Source organism: Dipteris shenzhenensis, chromosome 19 (assembly GCF_047967505.1).
Source record: "Dipteris shenzhenensis isolate YYH24624 ecotype China chromosome 19, Dip_SZ_1.0, whole genome shotgun sequence".
NCBI lineage: Eukaryota > Viridiplantae > Streptophyta > Polypodiopsida > Gleicheniales > Dipteridaceae > Dipteris > Dipteris shenzhenensis.
This window is the reverse complement of record NC_141614.1, coordinates 47395654-47404224: the sequence shown is the minus strand read 5'-3', so window position 1 is coordinate 47404224 and position 8571 is coordinate 47395654.

Sequence of the window (8571 nt, the reverse complement as noted above, 5' to 3'; positions counted from 1 at the left end):
TGAATGAAAATATTAATGCCAACAACAATTAAAGTTACAAAATATAATGACAATATAAAATAAATTTTGTAAAAGAACACAAAATCGGGCACTGTATAAAAAGTATATCTGTATTCATATAAAATAAAATTTCTATACAATAAGGCTTTAGAGCCTTTCTCTCTTCTCTAAAACATTGAGAACATCGGGCTTTGGATCCCCAAATACACTCCTAGCTCTAAACCTAGTTGATAGAGAGTCAACGCTATTGTTCTTGCTGGCTAGGGAGATGGCTGCTGCCATCAATGGCCATACCTTGAAAATTGGTTCCAAAAGCATTGAGGACAGCCATGCAATTCACCAAAATGACCTTGTCAGCATTGCGATTGATGTCAGCATGGCCAATCACTCATGACAAGGCCTTGCACCTCAAGAGGTCATCAGTGCCATGTGGAGAAAACGTTTTGTGGATAACCACAAAGCGCCCTTTTGCTTGGCCAAGATGTGGCAGTGAGTGATCTCGATCGAATCTACCACAAACAAGGCATTGCCGAGATGAGAATAGATCGACCTCAAATGCCTCCTGCAATAGTCCAACATTACATTAGAATTCTGTTAAAGTAAAAGTATACCAAGAGAGAAGAAATTTAAAGCTCATAGTATCTTACCACTATGAAGTCATCATGCTCAATCCCTTCCTCTTTGTCAATGAGGATGGATCCAGAGGCCTGCTGTCTGTGGACTGAGATGTGGAGGCTTCTTCTGGAACATCAAGTAGGTCAGAGTAGATTGATGTCTCTACATCTTTGATTTGGGCTAGTGTTAAAGCAAGAACCTCTTCTATTAAATCATCTGCTCCCAAAAACTGAGGTTCTTGCATAGCTGTGTCCACCTCGTATCCACACAAGACACCAAGAGCTTCATCTTGCCAGAGACCAAACATAACCTCTATGTCATGGAGAAAGAGGTATTGTTCTCCATCAATAAGAAGGGGAGCAAGAAACCATATCACTGTTGCAGGGTCAATAGAGGTGGTTCCTGAGGTGAATGGAATTTGAGAGGTAGAATGGGGTTTAGGAGGTCGATGGAGCACTTCCAGGGCCAATACAACTTCCTGCTCCTCAGCTTCTTCATCTATGGGCTCTACATTGTAGATGTTGGGCTCATCTACAGAAATAAGAGGATCAGAAAGGGCAGGGGTAGGGTCAGGGCTTGAGGTCGAGGCCTCCTCTTCCATTTATCCCTCCTGGAGAAGGAAAATAAAGGTCATTTCCTAGGATAGGGACCTATTTCCTATGTTTCTGACAACTCCGCATTCTAGGAGGTCATCAGTGTCCACCTCCCTAAACCCTGGGGGTGTGAGATGGGCTCAAAAGCGATCTAAACGCTTCATGAACCTGGGTTCTTGATTGAACAAGTAGTTCAAATACTCAATTGGGACCCATCTTTTTGTAGACTCATCAAGTTGAATTGCAAAACTTGCGATGTGGTCTTGCATGTACTTAAAGAGGTCTTCAAAATCGTCTCGGGCTCCCACGTAGGTGCCTAGGACATCTATGCTCTTATCAAAGACTGGAAATAACTCCTCCTCTCTATCAATTAATGGAGTACAGGAGATGAAATCGTGGAAGGCAGACCTAGCAGAATCCATGGTAGTTTGGTAGCTAGGAGAACTATGGCTGTGATAGTGAAACTTTGAAACTAAAGTAACTTTATAACCTATATATTCCCAAATGTTCTAAATATAAATAATAAAAAGAATTATAAATTTTTTGTGCGAAACTTGACATTGACATGAAACAAAACCATTCAAAATATCAAAATTAATTGCACCACTATTAATTGGAAAATGTGAAAATCCACAATTATTCCACCCCACATTGTTTACAATCTTCAATATTGTTGGAGGGATAAAAGTGGCACTATGCATAAGCTTCTCTGCACGCTTTCCTACCTTTTCACCATTTAAAGTAAAGCGAAAGGACTCAGACATGCCATCCTCCATGACCAATAGGTGTTTCCGCATGTCCCTGAGAGTCCACTCTGACGTGACAGTCACATCTTGACATCTCCTAAATGAGAACCAATACATAAACTTACCCCTATATTATCATCGTCATTAGAGTCAAGGGGGAGCCAATTGCCACTTGTTTTCTTCTAGTGCCTATATTGGAAAGCAAAATATAACATTTGGCGGGAGATGTGGTACTTGACACAACCACATTGTCCTTACATACATGGCATTGAAACAGATCACCCTTTTGTTCACCTGACCTACTTCCCCAATTCACCTTTAAGCAATTCCTCATGGGCATTCTCATGTAGGCACTTGCATGACCACATGGTTTTTGTATTGTGCATCTGGATATTCTGAAAACAAGAAGCAAAAATGTGCAGAGGCATAAACCAAGACAACCTTACCCATTTAGAGCCAAATGTAAACTTCATGGCCATGCCCACATCCTTTGCAATGTTTTCCTTGTATGATTGCACTGTTCTTGTGTCCACCATGTTGCAATCCATGTCTTTAAGTTGTGGTGTTGCAATGCATTGAAGATGGCCATAGCCTGATGCCATCCTTGGAGTAATGTACTTGGCATTATACCAATAGATATTTCTCTCTTTCAAAGCAGAGGACTTCTCTTCAGCATGCATTTGCCTTCCTAAATCCTCATGAACGGCAGTAAACTTACCTAAAAAGCACTCGACTGGTTCCCACTCCTCAAAGTCTGAAGGAAATACATTTACTATGCACAAGTGCTATTTCAAAATACAATTTCAAACTGACTCATTACACTGGTGCTATTTCAAAATACAATTTCAAACTGACTCATTACACTTCGAAATCTTACACAAAATGCAGACTTACAATGCAATGGTATTGTCAATTGATTGCTTGATGGAGGAAGGCGCATGTCCTTCCCCATGTAGATGTGTTGCACCTTTGCAAGCCATCCTTTCTTCCCAAGCTTGAACTTCATGATGTGGCCCTTCCATTCATGCAAAAGATCACCTTTTTTGCTCTTGGGAAGCTTATGTGGACCCTTGGCAGATCCTCTCATGACTATCCAATCATTCAAGCTGTAGGTGCAAGGCACCCATTCACCCAGTGCATTTTTGCTCTTATGGGACATGGAGTACATGTATGGTCTCCTCGTACACAGGTCACAATAGCAATAGTGGACTAGAAAGTGCAACTTGGAGGGAGAGAGCAGCTCTGATAGAGGGAGGGAGAGGGAGAAGGTATAGAGGGTGCAACTAAAGGTTGAGAGAAGCTCCAAGAGGTGTTGTAGCTAGGAATGGAGGGAGAAAGAGCAGAGGGGGATGAGCAGTTGCTCCAGGAGGTGTTGTAGCTAGGAATGGAGGGAGAAAGAGCAAAGGGGAATGAGCAGCTACTACAAGAGGTACTGTAGCTAAGAATGGAGGGAGAAAGAGCAGAGGGGGATGAGCAGCTACTGCTGTAGGAGGTGATGTAGCTAGGAATGGAAAGAGAATGAGCAATTGCTACAGGAGGTGATGGAGAGGGAGAAAGACAGTGGACTAGAGCAGGAGGGGGCAGAGAAGCTGCCAAATGAGTTCCGACATTTGAAAAATGGAGGGAGAATGGAGTGACCAGAGAAGAGGAGGAGGCAGGCCTGTAACAAGCTAAGAGGGGGGGAAAATTCGCCCAGAAGGGCCCACCAGCTCTTGAATGACTTGTAGGTTTGTTTGGGGGAGGTCCATATCGGAGAAGGGTCAAGCATAGGTTGAGGGGGGGGAGGGGGGATGGTTTGAGTGGTCCCCGGTGTAAAGAGGAGTAGCCAATAGGGGCTATTTACAGGTCTGCCCACCCTCCACCTCACCATGGCATTGCCCCACAAAAAGAAGCACTCCCATTGGTACACCTCAAATACCTCACTAATCCCTTGAAATTAGGAAACACTAATTGGGGGCCCTTTGGAAACCCCAATTCTCCCCTAATGTCTAGGTCCATTAAAATAGTTGTGCTCAGGAATAAATGGAACATATTCAAGTACTCCATAGAGCCTAAACCTGAATTGAAGGATCCATTAAATGCTCTATTGGGGGTTGGAGGACTTGGGAGCGACAAGGTCCTCCATATAGTGGAATAACCTATTGAGTTGAAGGAGGGAGAGGCTGATTAGGAGTCGAAGGTTGCATATGAACAACAAACTTACCATCTTTGACTACCCTCCACTTATATTTAGGAGGAGCAGAGACCAAGAAGGGATCCTACCTTGAGAGAGGAGCAATCTTTCTTGTCTTCTTAGGCCTCTTTTTCCTCTTTTGTAGAATGTCTAAAGGGTCTAAAAATGTGACCCGAATCCATATGACTAGCAATCTCAATCCTCTATGAAAGTGGGAGCAATATAGTCTCTTAAGCATGGTATGATCATTAGAAAGTTTAGCATAAAAAACAATGACCCTAACCCAAGGTATTCCCATAGATCTGACTCATTTGTCATTGTAGAACGAAAACCAAAAAGAGAAGAACCTATGTGACCACTGAAGGAGCCAATGATAAAATTGAGGAAGGTGTTTCCTCCTCTACTTGGGTCAAAGCCCAAGGTATAAGAAGAGAGGAACACCATCTTGGAGGAGAGGAATAGCTTGAGCACCTATGTTGAGATGTCTTGTGAATAAAAAACAACTAAAAAAAAACCTATGCCCATAATCCAAACATTAAATAAGCATATGGAGAGGTCAAGAGGTCAGGCACATATCATGCAATCCCGAGCCTAACTTTATGAAGGGTGGGATCTAGGAATGCAACAAAGAGTGTGGTGGAGCTCTCCTACTCCACATCTTTTTGTAAGTGCTGCAACTAGTCTTTTAAGGAAAGACATGTTCTCAAGGCAAGTGAGGCAAAGGATTGCTTGAAGGCAGAGCAATTCATTGATCTTGAATTGGCAGGTTGACTTGAAACCAATGAAAAATCCCTATTGCAAAAAGGCTTGAAGCAAAATTTAAGGAGAAAATACATAAAAAGGAAAGGGAGGGAAAGGGAGGAGAGAGGAGGTTTTATGGAAAGTTGAGGGTTGAGAAGGAAGGGGAAGAGAAAGCTGAGAAGGAGTGGGGCTATGAAAGAGTCCAAGGCTGTACAATCTTGTATGGGAATCCATAGAACCTACACAATCATCGTACAACTATGCTATACAACTAGAAAAAGGGACAGATGAGGTGGGTATGAAAGGGTTAGGGGGAGTGACAAGCTGGAGGCAAAACTAGGGGCTAAGGAGCAGAAATAGGGGATCAGAAGGTAGAAAGAAGAGTGGGCGAGTAGATTAGAGGATTGCAAAGGCTAGGATGAAGGGTGATACGAAGGGAGGGAGGGGACAAAAATGGAGAGGATAAGTGCAAGTCCAGAGAGAACGGGAGGCAAGGAGAGGGGCATGGAGGCTAGGAGAAAGGGCAACGGGATCAAAGGGAGGGAGGACACAAAAATGGAGAGGCTAAGTGCAAGTCAAGCAATAGGGCAAGGCGCAGTAGAGAATTGAGAAGGGTCTTTTGGTATGAATCTATTTCATAAAATTGGAACTCACCATGGCTAGTAACATATTTTTGAATCTAAATATATGAACCCAAATTTTTAATAAAATATTTGGAAATTTCTCGTTGGACTTGAAAAATCATTACCCAAAACATTCACCCAATCAATTGTTTCCAAATCTAAACATTTGAACCCAGATGTCTAACATATTTTCAAATGTAAAAATTTGAACCCATATTTTCTAATAAGATGTCTTCCAAATCTAAGAATTTGAACCCATATTTTCTTAAGACATTTTCAAATATGAAAATCTTGAACTTGCATGTCAAATAAGCCTTGATTATCACTTCTATAAGTAATCATACGTGATTCCAATGCATGACCTCAGAAGAAACCCTCATTTGTCAATTTACCACACAATACTACCAAGATAATAATATCAATTTGTCAATTTACCACACAATACTACCAAGATAATAATATCAATTACCAACAACAGCCATTACAATAGGTCAATTCCAAAATTGAAAGCATGCATTACCACAGCTTAATTCTCAATAGAAGCTTATCATCTTAGCTATTCAAGTATTAGCAAAACATTGAGTATTAGCAATAAATTAAAAATGCCACAATGTTGATAACAATGAGTATTATACTCAACCCATCATCTAAAGTATGAACTCTAAGTATTGATAATTATCTCCAAAACTTACCAGGCCATGTACTCGTAAAAGCATTAAGAGTATATCAAGTACAAGATATCCTTAAAATTTCACATCTAGTTGTCCACGAAATCTAAATGGATAAAGAAAACTTTATAGAGACAACTACCTTGTAATCCAACAGTTTTCATCTATTTTAGTAAAATAGGAAGCAAAGAGATTACTGGTACTATTATCCCACATGCTTGAGGAGGACCTAGCACATATATGCATGGAAAGAGATCAAGAGAATATTATAATAAGACATTAGATCCACAAGAAACATGCATGTAGAGCTAAAATATCTATCATATCTATAATAAAAAATTTCATGATGCTTTGTCCTAATCATTGACGACAAGATTCCTCCATAATACAATAACCATAATGTAGACTTGGTTAAAAGAAATGCAAAAGAGAGATCATTATTCTTTCTCTCTCTTTCTCTCTCTCTCTCTCTCTCTCTCTCTCTCTTTCTCTCTCTCACTCTCGCTCTCTTATGTCCATATCTAACTACAAAATGCAAAATTTTTCGATAAAAGTGCTTAAATGGTAAGTTTTTCAATTCATCCAAGGCAATTTGAATAGTCCCAAATGTAGCAAAAAAAAGATGTATTGTGGTATACAATAGAACCTTTTCAACAAAATAGAAAATATATGTTATCTAGACTCTCTGACTTAGCACTTTGAAATGCTTCTAGCCTACTCCCTTGACTAATGATCTAACCCTATAGGGTCCTAGACGATTACCCATATCAAGAACCAATAGTTTTGTTTGGCATAATCATCCACAATTAGGCATTGAGAAGGAAAGAGAAAGAGCGAGAAATCACATGGCGCCCTACAATGTCATCTATTATGAGTCCAAATTATTATAAACACAATCCAAATTTTGATGGGATTGATGCCCTTATCCACTCCATTCATTCTACCCACACTTTGACCTATGCAACTAAGTACAAACACCATTGTGAGAACCATAAGATGAGTGTTTTCACTATTCCCTTTCAATTGAAGATCTCGAGTCTATGATACATAGGTGTATTCTGCATCTTAGATCTACCACCAATTGGTCTTTACAAAAAGAGTGGATGGATCAAATTTATCTTTGACTTGATGTGAATGGAATGATTTTTTTTTTTAATGTGCTTCACAATTTTATGATCATTTGGATTCTTTGTCAAAGCAATTGCTCACATTTTCAAAAGATCTTAGTAGAAGATTCTCCTTGGACAGACCAAGTTGGCTTGGGAAGCGCTCTCAACCATGTTACTTCACAAAACACTTTGACAAAGCATCAAGTTTGTTATACCAAGCTCTTGGAGCTTCTTTCAAACCATAAATTACTTTCTTCAGTTTGGATGTGATATGTTGTTTTGCTTTTGGCTCAAAACCTAGTGGCTATTCCATTTAAAATTTTAAATCTCTAGGAGAAGGTTGACTTGACATCCATCTAATGAACATACAAGTCTAAAGTGCATTAAATTAACAATAACAAATCAATTGTCTTCATTTTGATCACTAGTAAAATCTTTTCCTAAAAAACTATTCCATTTTGTTGGGAGTAACCTTACATTCCATCCATTAATTCCAAGCATACTATTCATGCTACCTTTATATTCTTCCTCCATTACTTGAACCCAATGTTATGACATGTTTTCTTCTTCAAAAGATGCTTGGTTTCTTTGAATAGTTGACAAGAGCTAGCATAGGCCTTCATGTCTTGGCTTCTTGTCTTTACCAAATTCTATTGCTTCCATGACCAATTTTTTAACCTATCGAAATTGAAGCACTGATCCATGGTGCAAGCTAATCAGTCCTCTTTTGAGAATAATGCAATGTTTCCCATGAATATGATGTCTCAAGTTGTTGGGCTAGAAATGAATTTGAAGTTACTGGGTTATTAGCTACTGATATGGGCATATGCTGTTGAGCTAAATATTTAGAGATGTATCAACATTGATTTGACTCTTGTTCATGCCACTTTTGGTGTCGTTCTGAGAGTGCAACAAAATTTGGACAGAAATGGGAAGCACACAGACAACAAACTGAAAATTTTGAAACAAGAAAGAGAGAGAGAGAGAGAGAGAGAGAGAGAGAGAGAGAGAGAGGGAGAGAGAGAGAGAGGAGATGCACCAAGACTCAGAAAAAGCACCCTCTACAGCAAGGCAAAAACCTCCAAGACAAGATTTAAACAATGGGGGGAGGAGGCCTATTTATAGCCCCCTGCCATTTTGGCCGACTTGCCAAGCTTACCTGGAAGACCATGGGTCATGGGGAATTTGACCAGTAGGTCAGGTCACTTGACCTAGAGTTGGAGGTTTGGTTGGCCCCCCAACCCAGGCGGGTCATGGCGTAAGTCAAGGTGCCTGCATGATGCCTACATGGCAAGTCCAAGGG